This window comes from Hibiscus syriacus, unplaced genomic scaffold (genome assembly GCF_006381635.1).
Source record: "Hibiscus syriacus cultivar Baekdansim isolate YM2019G1 unplaced genomic scaffold, ASM638163v2 tig00110186_pilon, whole genome shotgun sequence".
In the NCBI taxonomy this organism is placed as follows: Eukaryota; Viridiplantae; Streptophyta; class Magnoliopsida; order Malvales; family Malvaceae; genus Hibiscus; species Hibiscus syriacus.
This window is the reverse complement of record NW_024062617.1, coordinates 374,942-392,177: the sequence shown is the minus strand read 5'-3', so window position 1 is coordinate 392,177 and position 17,236 is coordinate 374,942. Positions and strand designations below refer to the sequence as shown.

The 17,236-nt window shown below is 34.6% G+C and overlaps 3 pseudogenes; 1 reads left to right on the top strand and 2 right to left on the bottom strand.

Annotated features, from left to right (window-relative positions):
- Positions 1-588: 588 nt before the first annotated feature.
- LOC120217277 lies at positions 589-2,252 on the bottom strand (annotated as a pseudogene).
- Positions 2,253-5,744: 3,492 nt separating this feature from the next.
- LOC120217208 lies at positions 5,745-15,490 on the top strand (annotated as a pseudogene).
- On the bottom strand, positions 9,006-10,753 carry LOC120217276 (annotated as a pseudogene).
- Positions 15,491-17,236: the final 1,746 nt, after the last annotated feature.

Here is a 17,236-nt window from a genome sequence, read left to right as displayed (position 1 = left end):
TACCCTTAACAGTGGCGACATTTTGAATATTAGAACAAGACAAAAGGAACAAATATATACTTTTTTATTATAAAATATATTTTTATTATAAAAATGTATTTATTTTAATATTTAGTAATTATATGTTTCTTTTACTACAATTATATATTTGTTCCCTTTATAATTTAATATATTCTTTACTATTTATATTATTATATTTAATTTTATATTATATAAACATACAAAATAAAATATATAAAAAACTTTAAAAAACCGTCGAAACACTTCTGAAAATATCAATTAAATCTTACTTTTTTATTTTAACATTCAATTGAGCTCTTGAATTAGTTAATTGTTACAACATACAACCTCTTTGATCAATAATTTTTTATCGTTAATTGTTATAATTTTTACATGATCATGAAATTAACTAACATAATAATTTTCGAGTGAATAACGATATTAGAAAGAAATTTAACTAATATTTTAAAATTCAAAGGAAACCTAAATATAGTTTAAAGGGACACGACACTGAACATATCAAAACATGCATTTAGGGTAGCTTAAACTACAGGGTACGGATTTATTCATTAGCATCATTATGTATGCTTAGACCGCCCAGAGATTTGGTTTGGCCATGTTATTACTCTTGCCTTGTGCCAATCCAAGTTCCTTGAGAAAGTCTTGGTTGTCAACCAGGACCTGCAGGCACAAACCATATGTTCAAGTTACATGTCCAAGTCAAAAACTTAGCCTACTCGCACTTTCCGGTTGCTACTTATAAGTTGAAAGGAACATTTCGACCTCCGACCGCTATTTTTTTTTTTATACAAATTCTTGCTCTAGAGAATAACGGAGATGGTAACATTGCTGGTAGTACTAAAACTTACAGTTTTCCAACCATCAGGATCTAGGAAAGAGGTGATTTAGTGTTGATTCTGGGTATCGGACCTGGTTTTCGAGTAACCTTTCCTCCAAGCTCTTGTGTAACATGTTCCACTTCCACCAACCTCACCACTTCTGTAAACATCATCAGTACCAATAGCAACCTTAAATAAGAACGATAGTCATCGTAAAAGGGAAACCGAATCAGTACTAACAGAGATCTCTGTCCCAAGGCCGACCTGTGCATATGCATTCCCCTTCCGTCACTCCATAATTGTAAGTCAACTCGAGAACGGTCCTCGTGTTCTTCGGCATAACCCATCGTAGCTATGGAGTACTGTCAATGAAATCAACAAAAACGAGACAAGTTCATTAGGCTTCCCAAGTAAACTAAATACAATCCAAGTAGAACAGCTTCTACCTTGTATTCAGGCCTATCAACCTTCTTCACTAGCTTCATCCTCAGGGCCTGCAACAATATACGAAGAAAAAGCAATGAAAGTCACGCTACCTTTTCATAGAACTTACGGAAGGATCTAAATCCCCAACACGAAGCAGTACTTGTCAGAATGGATCAGGAGTGGAAGCTCTTGGATCATTGAATGAGCTCAAAAGTATAACCATCAGGATCCTTCACAAAAGCAATGACAATGGATCCACCTTCGACCGGACCAGGCTCCTTAATAATGTTATCGCCCTTTGCACGGATGTCCTCAACCATTTTGTAGACCTAAAGAACAAAGTGGAATACATACCAGCAGCATTAGCATTTGCAGCGAAATATTCACTCGAGTTTTCACAACCAAAAGTAAAGAAGTTACATCCCGAGTTACAATTGTAAAATGCCGAAACCAGTTCCGATATCATATGAAGTCACTCCATAATCTGTGAATAGAAGTAGCAGTTCAGAGTGAAAGATATGACTATAGTTGTAGCAGATCTACTGCATCATGTTTGGTAAGGAAACAAAAGCTTGAAGCATCACATATCCATGTTACCAGAAATTACTGTCTCCCAGGCAACAAAATCTATATAGTTTCTAACGAATCTTATTTCGTTGCTACTTTACTAAACCAACGGAAATGTTTCACGTAAGTAACGATTATGTTCCGCTATTGATTGATGGAATGAAATATAACAGAAACAAACTATAGTAACGATGTCTCTTTGCCTCAACAGTTTCATTCCAAAATACTCAGTGTAGAACCTGAAACACACATTATTACCATAAAATAAGGACATTAAAGCATCGAAATTAAGGAACAGCCAGCAAACACGTACTTTATGGTACGATCAAGGTCACTGACACGGTACATGGTATGAAGGAGTCGACGCTCGTCTTTCTTTGGCCACTCAGTTCCAAGAACTGCAGCTGAACCTTCCGCCATTTTATTTTTTTGACAAATCCAATGAGCTTACCAAAAACTACAAGAGCGAATGAGTGAGTCAAGGGCAACAGTGGAGGAAATTTATGATCTCTTTCTTCGTTCTTCCTTGCTAACTTTACTGTCTGTTACGTATATGGGTTGGTAGGACATGCGACTGAGGAGCACGTTTAGCTCGTGGTTCCAGTCGAATGATAATTATGATAACTTTAAATATATAAAAATATACGTAGTGATTTCCATTTTTTAAACAATGTTTTGAGTTTATTTTCTTTTTACTAAACTGATAATAAGTTATTTAAATAATATTACCTATAATATTAATATATAATTTTTGGATAAGTAGCTGGTCTCCATATATTATCCAAAGAAACAGCACAGGCTGTTACATACATCAAACGAAAGGGGATAATCAATGGATCCCCCATTCAGCACATAACCACAAGTTCGCCCCCATCAGCTTTATTTATACAGCACCTATGTGTCCTCGTACTAGCAAAAACAATGTCCTTAATATCTGCCAAGCTGCCACGATATCCTTCACCGAATAAGCCCTCTCCCTGAATTGTCTAAAGTTCCTCTCTTTTCAAATGCTATATAGAAAACCAAACCAAACTAATTTGAGAATGCGAACTATCAATGTTTTCCCTTTAAAATTTTCATTACCCACTGCACAATGTTATCCTAGCACATCTGTCTGTGATGCAACCTACAGGCCTACATAACACCACTCCAGACTCTGCATGGAAATTAGCAATCAAAGAAAAGATGGTTCCTAGTCTCCATAGCAGTGCCACACAAATTACACATTCCATCAGTTTCAATAACCATCTGAGTAAACCTATCCTTTGTTGGCAGCCTGTCCAACAAAACCATCCAAACAATAATAGAGTGCTTAGGAACATGCTGGGGAAACCAAATAAGCCTCTTCCACTGCACTTTAGCCCTCATATCCCTGATTTTATCCTATTCAGTTCTGATTTACTAGTGACCATTTAGTTCCGGGTCCAAATATATCCCTTGCTTTAGCTTTAAACTTTAACAACTTTCTCATAATCCAACTAAACTCGACATGCCAAAAGTCCTCCCTTTTGAAGACATACTCCCTGATACAAGCCATCTAAAGGGAGCCATCATTTGCCAAAATACTTTTAACAAGGAGCAAGCTACATGCCCTATTCCAACAAAGTAAGTTCAAACCCAATCCCTCCTCATACTTTAAGAGTATTGTCCACAATGCTCTTTCCCTTGATGAAAGTAGATTGACTATAAGATATCATTCTTGGAAATATCTCGTTAACTGATAAAGTGAAGGTGAAGGATGAATTAGTAAAGTATATAAAAGTTTTATAGCTTTGCATGTATAGTGATGCCTTTATGGTTTCTTTCTTTCACATGAGTTTTATTTGGTTAATATAAAAATTTATTTTATATTTGATATAATTTAATTTTATTATTATCGAATAAACGTAGATATTATTAATGAAAATTATGATTAAGTTATATCACCAATTAATAAGATTTTAATTTAATTTTAAAATAAGGGTAAAGTATATAATGGTCACTTAACATTTCTAAAGCTTGCATTTAGGTCCCCAACTTTTAAAACTTGCAATACAGTCCCCGAACATTTAATCCGTTTGCAATATGGTCCCCGCACCTATGAAAATTAGGGTAAATTATATAAATGGTCACTGAACTTTTTAGGTACTTGAATTTAGGTCCCCCAACTTTTAAAACTTACAAAACAATCCTCAATTTCATTCTAAACCACAAATTCCAAAGTAATTCAATTTCATTCTAAACCCTAAATTCCAAAATAATTCAATTACATTCTAAAACCCAAATTCTAAAATACTTCAATTTCTGTCTTTTTTATAAACGACGCCAATGTCACTAAATTATTAATTAATTTACTTTTTATATTTAAAAACATATGATAATTTTTTAATATTAATTTAAAGACATGAAAATTTTTCAATAGTAAGAATATATGATAATAATTCATTTATTTAAAAATAAATATATTTCTGATTATTTGTGTATGTTTTTATATCTAATCATACGTGTTAATATATTTTATATCTTTCATATAAATATTAAGACTACATAAATAGCAGAGTCAAAAATTTATATATGAGTTATGTTAATTATAGTAATGATGTATAAATATATTTTATTTTTATATTATTTCTATTATAATTAAAATATAAATATTACCATGATAATTAATATTTATTTACTTATTACATCGAATGTTTTTTGTAGAAAATTATTTAAAAATCATAAAAACACAATAAAAAAATAAACACTGAAGTTGACTACTTCAAAAATAAAATAAAAAAATCAATAATTTAATATAATATACCCTAAGTTGATGATAACAATCAACTCAAAAGAGATGGGGTTTGTGCCATGTTTTCGTAACGTACGTAAACTTTCTATTTCATGGTCACGTATTCTTTTAGTTCTAGCACGATCTATTTTTTAATTTTCTAATACACTTAACAAAATTATATTATAACTCGTTAAGTGATTTCATAGGTAAAAAAAATGTTATTTTCTTTAAAAGTTTTAAATTCAAACAATTGTGTTTGTAGGGTATATCTATTATTAATAAATTAAAAAAAATTGAATAAATACTATCTTTTAATCACATCGAACTATTAAAAAACTAAATTATAATTGAAATAAATAAAAATTATAAGGATGTCAATTGGGGATTTTGATTCTTAATTTTTCATTGAGAGATTGTGTTTTTTTATTCAATTTCTTCCATAATCATTTTTTATATTTAAATTATTGAAGGTCACTAAATTTACATTTACGAGGAGGGAGTGTATTTTTTTTCTTCACAAAAGAAAAAAAATAAAAACGCTATCACGTTCTTAAAGATAATCTAGTATATTCCTCCTTAAATTGAAATATTTTAGAATTTGGGTTTTAGAATGTAATTGAATTATTTTGGAATTTAGGGTTTAGAATGAAATTGAATTTCTTTGGAATTTAGGATTTAGAATGAAATTGAGGAATGTTTTGTAAGTTTTAAAAGTTAGGGTACCTAAATTCAAGTGTCTGAAAAGTTCAGTGATCATTTATATAATTTACCCTAATTTTCATAGGTGCGGGGACCATATTGCAAATGGATTAAATGTTAGGGTATTGTATTGCAAGTTTTAAAAGTTGAGGGACCTAAATGCAAGCTTCAGAAATGTTCAGTGACCATTACTATACTTTACCCTTAAAATAATTATATTACATATGTTATTTATAATCTTTAAATAAAAAATAAAATTATTATATAAAAATTTAAACACATGATAAATAAATTTACATTCACATTTTTCTATGACAATTATTTGTTGAACACGTTTTTAAAATATAATTTTACATGAAATATTTTTATTTACTCAATAAAATTTAGAATAATTGGGCCTAGCAGTATACAGTATATACGGCGAATCCAGTACCAAACGCGGCAAAAGTGGAAACTCAGGAGGCTTTAACTTTTGAAATGGTGGCCTTGTTCACGCCCCTTCTGTTCTTGTTGAACCCTAGACCCATTCTCTCAAAAATCCTTCATTTCCCCCCTTCAGCAGCGACCATCTTCACTCCCAATCCAAAAACCATGTCTTGGTCTTGCAAGAAATGCACTTTCCTCAACTCCCCATCCCAAACCACCGCTTGCAAAATCTGTCTCTCACCTTCTTCATCTTCTTCGCCTCCTAGATGGGCTTGTAAAGCATGCACCTTTTTGAACCTTTACAACAACTCCAACTGTGAAATCTGTGGCACGCGCTCTTGTCTTTCGGTTCTCGACGATTTGAAAGTTAATGAGGAAGCCGATTCTTCTGTTGGCTCTGTTTTCTTGCCTTTGAAGCCTTGCAACAAGAGGAAGATCATGGAACCAAATCTGGGTAACGAAGATTGTGTCGAATTGGGTGGATTCCGAGGCATTAAGGCCTCCAATAAGGCTGTTCAAATAAAGGGTTAGCTTTATTTTCCCAAATCCAAATTAGGATTTTGAATTTTAGGGTTTTCATTTTCATCATCTTTGTTGTCAGCAGAGAGTAATTCAAGACCAGTTAAGACTTCATTGAAGATATTGAGCTACAATGTTTGGTTCCGGGAAGACCTGGAGTTGAACAAGAGGATGAAAGCTATTGGTGATCTTATTCAACTTCATCCCCTGATGTCATTTGTTTTCAGGTTTGTTATATTATCCATTGTTAGATCTTTGCTTTACTGCTTAATGTTTATCCTTGTGATCAATGTGGCATTTATTCTAGGAGGTTACCCCCGAGATATATGATGTATTTCATCGGTCCAACTGGTGGAAGTGGTACCGATGCTCTGTATTGAACTGCACGGAGGAGCAGAGAGCATACTTTTGTATGCAGGTATGCCTTGATTGATAGCATAGTTGTGTCTTTTGATTTCATACATACTGTCCTTAATCTGTCTAGTTTTAGGCCGTCCAAATCGATATATTGATTAATGTCAGAAATTAGACCCAAATGAAGTAGATTATGTAATCTGGTAGGATCTTTGTGAATGTATTTTATTAATCTGTCTTTTAAGCTAATTGTTCCTAATATATCATTAGCTACTATATTACTTGGCAGTTAAGCAAACTGCCTGTGAAATTCTTTAATCGTAAACCCTTTGATAATTCGATAATGGGGCGAGAGCTCTGCATGACCGAGGTGGAAGTTTTGGGGGGTGAGACACTGGTTGTTGCTACAAGCCATCTCGAGAGTCCATGTCCAGGCCCTCCCAAATGGGATCAAATGTTCAGTAAAGAACGTGTGGAACAGGCAAAAGTGGCAATCAATATTCTCCAGAATAATCAAAATGTTATTTTCGGGGGTGATATGAACTGGGATGACAAACTAGACGGTCAGTTTCCTTTTCCCGATGGATGGATCGATGCTTGGAGAGAGTTAAGGCCAGCAGAAGATGGGTTCACATATGATACTAAATTGAACCAGATGTTGTCGGGAAATCGATCATTACGAAAGAGGCTAGACCGATTTATATGCAAGCTGAAAGATTTTACAATCAGTGGGGTTGAGATGATCGGAATGGAACCAATACCCGGTTTATCGTATACCAAGGAGAAGAGTTACAGACAAGAGAAGAAGTTGTTGGAGCTTCCTGTTTTGCCGAGTGATCATTATGGATTGCTTTTAACAATCTCTAGTAAGTAATGTGTGTCTGGCACCGATTTAAGCTTGAATATGTTCATCTATTTCCATCCGTACTCCCAAGCATACTTATTATGCAATTTTGTATAGACTAGACGGATTGATGCAAATAGTTTACAGCATTGGCATTTTTGTATAAAAACCTTAATGTGTATGGATATCATTTGATATTCGTATGTCCGATTCGAGCAATCACTTTAAAAGAGATGATATTTTATGTAACGCTACTCATTGGAAATTCTCGTTTGACGAATTTCTTGAATGAGTTTCGGAAGTGGGATCAGTTAGTTTTCCATTACATTCCTTGCTAGGCTGCTGAATAAAGCTTGGATTGTCGATTTCATCCTTATCTTGCGTGAAGCTAACATGGCTCAATTTGTTTTAAATGAATCAAAATAAACTTTAAAATATAATACTTCAATTTCTAAAAGAAACTTGAACGGAAAAAGGAATTTATGATCTTGTCCAACATCTAAATTCATACACAATGTATTATCGTCCTAAACAACGTGCAAGAGTAGAGGGTTCACTTATTCATTTTATCCTATATGGTACTGGTAACGTGGCATCCACATGGAAGATTGGTGGCTTCTACCCCATATACAGCTATGCATCCTCTAGATTTGATTTTCAACCTAAAAACAATAATCGCATAAATCATTTAGGCAATAGATTTATACATACAATAGCCTGTCTTGAATTTCAAAAAGATAGGATTATACCTACTCAACCATCTCTAGTGGATTAATACTATCAGGAAAATATTTTTGTATTAGACTTGGTTAAGACCAATGTATCTTGTATACTAATAATGTAATTGGTGATCAGCCCTGGCTTGCCGGTGGAGATTATAACATGATTGGTAGGCATTCTGAGAGTTCTGGAGCTGTTTCTCATACTCTTAGTAGGGAAATTGATTAATTCAATGAGTGCTTGGAGAAAATACTGTAATATTGTTTGTCATATTCTTTGATAGATGGGGTACGGGTACTTACGGTGGTGATGGAGCCTGGGAGGTGGGACAAATGGAGGGTCTGGTCATGGTAGTGGATATGGTGCTGGAGGTGGTATAGGAACGGAGAATGGCAGTGGTTATGGTAGTTTAGGTGAGGGTGTAGGTGGTGCAAGTGGAAGTGGAAGTGATGGGACGACGTTAGGCAGCGGCAGTGATGAAAAAGGAGGAGAAGGATATGGACATGGGAGTGGGTGTAGGAGGTTCAAATCGTGGGAAAGTTAACACTGGGATTGGCTTTGAATGGGAAATGGAGGAGTTAAAAGACTCAAGTAGTGATCATGGACATCCCTAAAACCTAGAAATACATGGTTTCGCCTGTTATCTTATGTCTCATACTTCAGCTTTCAGATTTGTTTCTCAAATAAACCTGTTTCTTTCTATCTATAAATATCTTTTAATCTACTTTTTGCTTCAACCTAATTTGAGATACCAGACTCAGATTAAGCTCAAAGGTGGTCATTTTCATCTAATAAAATAAATTTAATTTAGCATATAACCAAATTCTAATTGCATTATTAATTTGAATGAATGGAACTATGGAAGATTTAAAGAATCATAGTACATGTATAAATACATAATATACTGATCAAAACAACTTGCAAATTCATCAACGACATCTCCTTCTACACGACAACATCTGGATTTTTTGGCAAGATCCCTTGGTTCTGATAAGCTTCTTCCCAATTCCAATGCCACCTTCATTTCAAACAACTCTCCGTTTTCTCTCCTCTCCACATCACTTTCATCCAACGTTGATTCAATCCATTCTTGCACAAGTTTAAAGAACCCAGCGTTGTTCCTATACATCTCGAACACCATACCCACTTGTCCACCATGCTCAACGTTTAACTGTTGAAGCTAAAGCTCCTGCAACACCCGCCAAGATTGTTGTCCAAGCTCCATCGTGAGACCCCATGGCTAGAGCTGCAATTCCAGTTAGTAATGGCCCTGATTTAGCTTAAACTTTGTTTATCTTCAATGCTTTGTTGCTTAATCTTTCGTATTATTCACTGTCTTTTCTCTTGATCACCTCAACCACTTACCTCATTTCCATTTCCAACTCCTTCGTCCATCAATCGTTACTTTTCACTTCTTCGTTCAAGTGCTTTGCTTCTTCTTTTTCTAGGCCACCAAACAGCAGGCTTTAAATTTTCCAGGAATTTTTCAAGCATTACACCGAGCAAAGGAAGAGGGTAAGCTTCGTCAAGTGCCAACACTTCCTCATAGCGTCATTCACATCATCTTGGGTGGGTGAACCAACGACAACTAGGATTTTTACTTGGTTTTCAAGCTCCTTAAACAATCTCGTCGCATTACGTTGCTCTTCAACAAACTGTGAGGGTTAAATCTTGTCCATCAACTCCAACATCCCAGTGACCGATAAGAACATAATTAATAATGGAAGCCAACTTCAAACCCAAAAGAGAAACTCCAGCGCCTCCGCCGTCCGTTGCAGCAGCAACACCGGCCATGGTTGTTGCAGTGAGAGTCGCTATGTTGATGGAGTTAAGGAGAATGGTGTGTTAGGAAACCAGGTTATTTTTCAAATGAATATAGTTTCAAAATTGATCTGAAACTAAATTGCACAGCAAATAAAATCCGTCGAACTATTGAATATCAAAATACAATGGAGAAAACTCAATAATGAACATATAGAATAAATAATAGAGAACACACTAAATTTACAAGGTTCAACAAAATATAATCTACTTCTCGAACACCACAAACGGATGATAACTTCACTATCAACAAAATATTACAACAAATAAAATTCTCTAGAATTCTCAAAATATTACAAAGTGAGAGGATGGAGAAAACCAAATTTGAGAGATTATTTTTAAGATGATTTCGAATGAAAGTGCTTAGACATATTTATAGTTGAGCTTGAAAGATTAAACTTATAAATAATCCAATAATTCAAAAACCAAATATGATTTTTTTCATGTGCAAAAGTTGGCCACTTGTCAATTTGTCAACTTGTCAACTTGTAACATAGGGTGTCTATCATAGTCACTTGTCGACGTGAACTTTTGATACATTTAATTTGACTAAAATAGTTGTCATCTTTTAATTTTTTGGTAGTAACAAAGTTGAACTTAAATTCTTTAATGGCTACTAATTTTGACCAACCCTTGTTGATTTTTCAATTTGTAAGTATGTAAAATTACAAGTCACACACATAATAGGAATAGTGTGTTTCAATTATCTTGTTGTTTTCCGATGTTTTTATACATCTCCACTCTATCAGTTACTGCTTCTAAGATAGCATAAAGTTGTTGTAAGGTAGTTATTTAAACAGATGAGTTTACTTGAGACCCTAATATCCCTTTCACCTTTCGTTCTATTGGGATCATGCTGATGAATTTAACTTCAGTCTTGAATTCTTGAGATAATATCTTGAATTTTAACTTAAGAGGTGAAAGCTTGATTGATGGAAGATTTGGAACGGACATAACTACATGAATTTGTTTTGAAGAAGATAAAGAAAGTTAGAACTTTATAAAGAAGTCATATATATTTATGGATTTGCATGAAAGCAGCAGAGGAAATTTGAAAATGTTTGAAATTTGATCTTTGAGCAAAGTAAAGATTGGATTTTTAGATGTTTTGTAGAGATGAAAGGTTAGGGTGCGTATGTTGAAAAGTCAAGATAAGTGGCCAAATTGATGGCCAAACTATTTGGTGCAAATTGTTGAAAAAAAATTGTTAGGCACTGAAAGTTTAGATTGAAAAACAATTCCACCTAAAATGTTAAAAATGTGGATGGTAAAACTATGCAATTAGTCATTGTAATTTAGGGTATTTACAAATTAGTCCTTAAAGCTTCAACTATAAATACCCTAGCTCATTTAGCTTCAAAACCATCCCAAAGCATTCTAACTTTCTTCCAATACTAGAGAGAATTTAGAGAGTTTCTTGAGAGTTGTTTTCTCCTTTTTATCAAGAGAGAATTATCATTGTTTTCTCCTTGGTAGATCGAGAGAAGTTGTAATTCCTATTTTCTCATAATGAAATTCTTCTACCGTTGCCCGTGGTTTTTACCCTATATTATTCAGGGGTTTTCCACGTAAATTTTGTGTCTCTTTTATCTTCATTTTTTATTTTCTCAAATTATCAGTTGCGATTTTGCTCTATCCGATAGCCGTCTTCCGCAACAATTGGTATCAGAGCTAGATTAGAGTGTGTAATATCTGTTTATTGTCTTTGTGGTTGCCACCAAAAGGTGGATTCTCCAACATAAGAAAATAAGAAGTTATTACCCATTCTTTGAAGGTTCCAGATAATTATTCACGATAGTGAAATAGTGGGAGTTATCCGTAAAAGAAGCTATGACAACGAAATTTGATATTGAAAAATTCAATGGGAGAAATTTCTCATTGTGGAAATTAAAGATGAATGACATCCTGAGGAAAGACGGTTGTGTAGCAGCTATCAGTGAAAGGCCGGTGGATTTCACAGATGACAACAAATGGATCGAAATCGACAGGAATGCTATGGCAAACTTTCATCTAGCATTAGCAGATGAAGTATTGTCAAGCATCGAGGAGAAGAAGACAGCTAAGGAGATATGGGATCATCTCACCAAATTGTATGAGGCCACATCGTTGCACAATAAAATTTTCCTTAAGAGGAAATTGTACACTCTCCGGATGCCAGAATCTACTTCAGTGACGGAGCACTTAAACACGCTGAACACTTTATTTTTCTCAACTTACATCCTTAAGCTGTAAAATAGGAGAACAAGAACGTGCTGAACTTCTACTTCAAAGTCTACCAGATTCGTATGATCAACTCATCATCAACTTGACAAATAGTAATGTCACCAGTCTAGTCTTCGATGACATTGCAGCTGCTGTTCTACAAGAAGAAAATCGGCGCAAGAACAAGGAAGACAGACAAGTAAATCTGCAACAAGAAGAAGCATTGACAATGATGACAACGATGAGAGGGAGATCAACAGAACGTGGCCAAAGCAGCAGTCACATATATGGTAGATCGAAGTCGAGGAGCAAGAAGAATTTAAAGTGTTACAATTGTGGAAAGAATGGTCATTTGAAGAAGGATTGTTGGAGTCTAAATAAAAACTCCAATCCATAAGGCAATACCGCAAACACTTCGGATGATGGATATGTTCTATGTTGTGAAGCGTCAACCACCGTGGAAGGTAGAAAGAGATATGCAGACATATGGCTCATTGATTCGGGAGCAACATATCACATGACCTCAAGAAGAGAATGGTTCCATCATTATGAACCTGTCTCAGGAGGATATGTGTATAGTTGCAATGATCATGCCTTAGAGATCATTGGCGTGGGAACCATCAAATTGAAGATGTATGATGGAACAATTAAAGTTGTTCGAGATGTGCGGCACGTGAAAGGTCTGAAGAAAAATTTATTATCCTACGGATTGTTGGATAATAATACAAGCAAGATTGAAACACATAAAGGAATCATGAAGGTGTTCCGTGGAGCGCTTGTGGTGCTGAAAGGCAAAAAAATAGCAGCAAACTTCTACATGTTGAAGGGAGAGACTTTGGTAGAAGCATAAGCCTCTGTTGCCTCATGTAGTTCAGATTTGACAATGCTATGACATCAGAAACTTGGACACATGTCAGAACAAGGAATGAAAGTCCTTGTGGAGCAAAAGCTACTTCCAGGCTTAACAAAGGTATCACTTCCTTTGTGTGAGCATTGCATAACAAGTAAGCAACACCGGTTAAAATTCAACACATCAAATTCTAGAGGCAAAAGTGTTCCAGAATTGGTTCACTCTGACACATGGCAAGCACCAGTTACATCCCTAGGCGGAGCAAAATACTTTGTCTCATTTATTGATGACTACTCTAGGAGATGTTGGGTGCACCCTATTAAGAAGAAGTCAGACGTATTTTTAACTTTCAAAAACTTCAAAGCGCGGGTGGAACTTGATTCTGGAAATAAGATCAAGTGTTTCAGAACAGATAATGGAGGAGAATACACAAGCGAAGAATTTGATGACTTTTGCAGGAAAGAATGCATCAAAAGACAGTTCACAGTGGCGAACACTCCTCAACAAAATGGAGTGGCAGAGCGGATGAACAGAACCTTGTTAGAAAGAACAAGAGCAATGTTGAGGGATGCAGGCCTAGAAAAATCATTCTGGGCAGAAGCAGTCAATACCGCCTGTTATTTGGGCAATCGAGCTGAAGACACCAATGGAGATGTGGACTGGAAAACCAGCTGATTATTCAAACCTCCATGTATTTGGAAGTATAGTGTACGTGATGTACAACTCCCAAGAAATTTTAAAGTTGGATCCAAAATCCAGGAAATGCAAATTCTTGGGGTATGCTGATGGAGTAAAGGGGTATTGCTTGTGGGATCCCACTGCCCGCAAAGTGATCATCAGTAGAGATGTTATATTTGTAGAAGATAAACTACAAATAAAAGAAGACGATGATAGCGCTGAAAAGTTAGAGACTACTCAGATACATGTGGAAAAAGAGTTTGAACAAGGAGATTCTTCTGAAACAGAACCAGCACATGATGAACAAGAACCAGAGAGTTCTGAAGCTCCAACAACTCGTCAAACAGATCGTGTGAGAAGAGGTCCTAATTGGCACTCAGATTATGTTATAGAAGGTAATATTGCATACTGCCTTTTAACAGAGGACGGTGAGCCATCGACATACTAGGAGGCAATAAACAACTTAGATGCTTCACTGTGGATGATGGCGATGCAAGAAGAAATTGAAGCCCTTCATAAAAATAATACATGGGACCTTGTGCCACTACCACAAGGAAGGAAGTCAATTGGTAACAAATGGGTCTTCAAAATCAAGCGAAATGATGACGATCAAGTTGAGAGGTATCGTGCAAGATTGGTGGTCAAAGGATATGCTCAAAAAGAAGGTATTGATTTCAATAAAATATTTTCTCCTGTGGTTCTACTAACAACAGTTCGAGTAGTTTTGGCAATGTGTGCTACATTGGACTTACATCTAGAGCAGCTAAATGTTAAAACAACTTTTCTTCATGTAAATCTTGAAGAAGAAATTTATATGCTCCAGCCTGAAGGTTTTGAAGAAAAAGAAAAGAAGAACTTGGTTTGCAGGTTGAACAAATCTCTGTATGATCTAAAGCAGGCGCCGAGGTGTTGGTATAAGAGATTTGATTCTTTCATTATGTGCCTTGGATACAAAAGACTTAATGCAGACCCTTGTGCTTATTTCAAGAGGTCTGGTGATAACAATTTTGTTATATTGCTGTTGTATGTGGATGACATGTTGGTTGCAGGACCCAACAAAGATCATATTGACGAATTGAAGGCACAATTGGCTAGGGAATTTGAAATGAAGGACTTGGGATCAGCAAACAAGATTCTAGGGATGCAAATTCACCGAGACAGAAGTAATAGGAAGATTTGGCTTTCACAAAAGAATTACTTAAAGAAGATCTTGTCACGATTCAACATGCAAGACTGTAAGCCAATTTCTACCCCTTTTCCTATTAGCTTCAAATTATCCTCCAGTACGAGTCCTATTAGTGAAGAAGAGAGGATGGAGATGTCTCGAGTACCGTATGCATCGGCAGTGGGAAGTTTAATGTTCGCTATGATATGCACAAGACCAGACATTGCACAAGCAGTGGGAGTGGTTAGTCGGTATATGGCGAATCCAGGCAAAGAGCATTGGAATACAGTAAAGAGGATCCTTAGATACATCAAATGGACCTCAAATATTGCATTATGTTACGGAGGATCAAACTTACTTATAAATGGGTATGTCGATTCTGACTATGCAGGGGATTTGGATAAAAGCAAATCTACTACAGGATATGTGTTCAAAGTTGCTGGTGGAGCTGTAAGCTGGGTTTCAAAATTGCAGTCAGTTGTGGCTACATCCACAACAGAAGCAGAATATGTAGCAGCTACACAAGCCAGTAAAGAAGCAATTTGGTTGAAAATGCTATTGGAGGAGCTTGGGCAAAATCAAGAGTATGTCTCTCTGTTTTGTGACAGTCAAAGAGCCTTGCATCTAGCAAGGAATCCAACATTTCATTCAAGGACAAAGCACATACGAGTTCAATACCATTTCATTCGTGAAAAGGTGGAAGAAGGGACGGTAGATATGCAGAAGATCCATACCAAAGACAACATAGCAGATTTCATGACGAAGGCGATAAATGCCGATAAATTTACTTGGTGTTGATCCTCCTGTGGTCTGTCAGAGACGTAAGCAACATGAAGGTACAAGGTAGAAAGAATGGTGTGAAGATATGATTGTTCCAATCAAATCTTCAAGTGGGAGATTATTGAAAAGTCAAGATAAGTGGCCAAATTAATGGCCAAACTATTTGGTGCAAATTGTTGGAAAAAAAATTGTTAGGCACCGAAAGTTTGGATTGAAAAACAATTCCACCTAAAATGTTGAAAATGTGGATGGTAAAACTATGCAATTAGTCATTTTAATTTAGGATATTTACAAATTAGTCCTTAAATCTTCAACTATAAATATCCTAGCTCATTTAGCTTCAAAACCATCCCAAAGCATTCTAGCTTTCTTCTAATACTAGAGAGAATTTAGAGAGTTTCTTGAGAGTTGTTTTCTCCTTTTTATCAAGAGATAATTATCATTGTTTTCTCCTTGGTAGATCGAGAGAAGTTGTAATTCCTATTTTCTCATAGTGAAATTCTTCTACCGTTGCCCGTGGTTTTTACCCTATATTATTCAGGGGTTTTCCACGTAAATTTTGTGTCTCTTTTATCTTCATTTTTATTTTCTCAAATTATCAGTTGCGATTTTACTCTATCCGATAGCCGTCTTTCGCAACAGCGCATGCATTGGTGGCTTATTTATAGCAGTTCATGGGTACTTGGTCTGATCATGTGCTCGAAATTTTAATTGACTCGTTGAATAGACTAAGCCAGCCTGTTCCATTGGCTGACCTATTAAATGTTTGTTTTTGTTCGGTTTTATGTAAAATTATTATGTTGATAAATTAATTAAAAAATCCATATATATTTAAATATTAAAAATAATATTATTAAAATATAATTATAAATTTAAACAATGAATCATAAAATAAATATGAATGATATATATATATATATATTTTAAAAAGTAAAAATAATATAAATTTAAACTTATTATCTATTAAAGTTTACTAAAACATATTATTGTTTATTTAAAATTCATTTTCTTCATAAAATATTATTTTCTTAAAATTGAATCCTTAAAAGTTTAACTGTATAACTCAATTTAATAATACTAAACAATCTATATTGTTTCCTATCTATTTCTTGCAAAAGATGACATCGATGTTAACTATATATACAGATATAAGATAAATAGTTAAATATAAATTGGATAGATGTCTGAATATTATGTTTAGATATACATATATTAAGGTGCTTTTGTTGAATTTGTTATAATTTTTTTGATTATTACGCTTGAATATTTTAATTTTCTTTTTTACTTTTTTCAAAATGATTGGCTAAAATTTGATATATTACTCGTTAATTTTTATATAAGTTGACTGATTTTGTTTGATTTTTTTAATCACCGAGTGTTTTAGGCTATCTATTTGACTGTTTAATTATGCACAAATTAAACTATCTAAGTGGTTAAAGGATAGTTGTTACCTTTAGAGATCTCAAGTTCAAGCATTAGAGACTGCGAAAACCTTAATAAAAAAATATTGTGAAAACCTTTGTAATCACCGTAGATTTATTCAAGCAATAATATATTTTTTATTAGCATTTTTGTGGTATTGATCATTTTT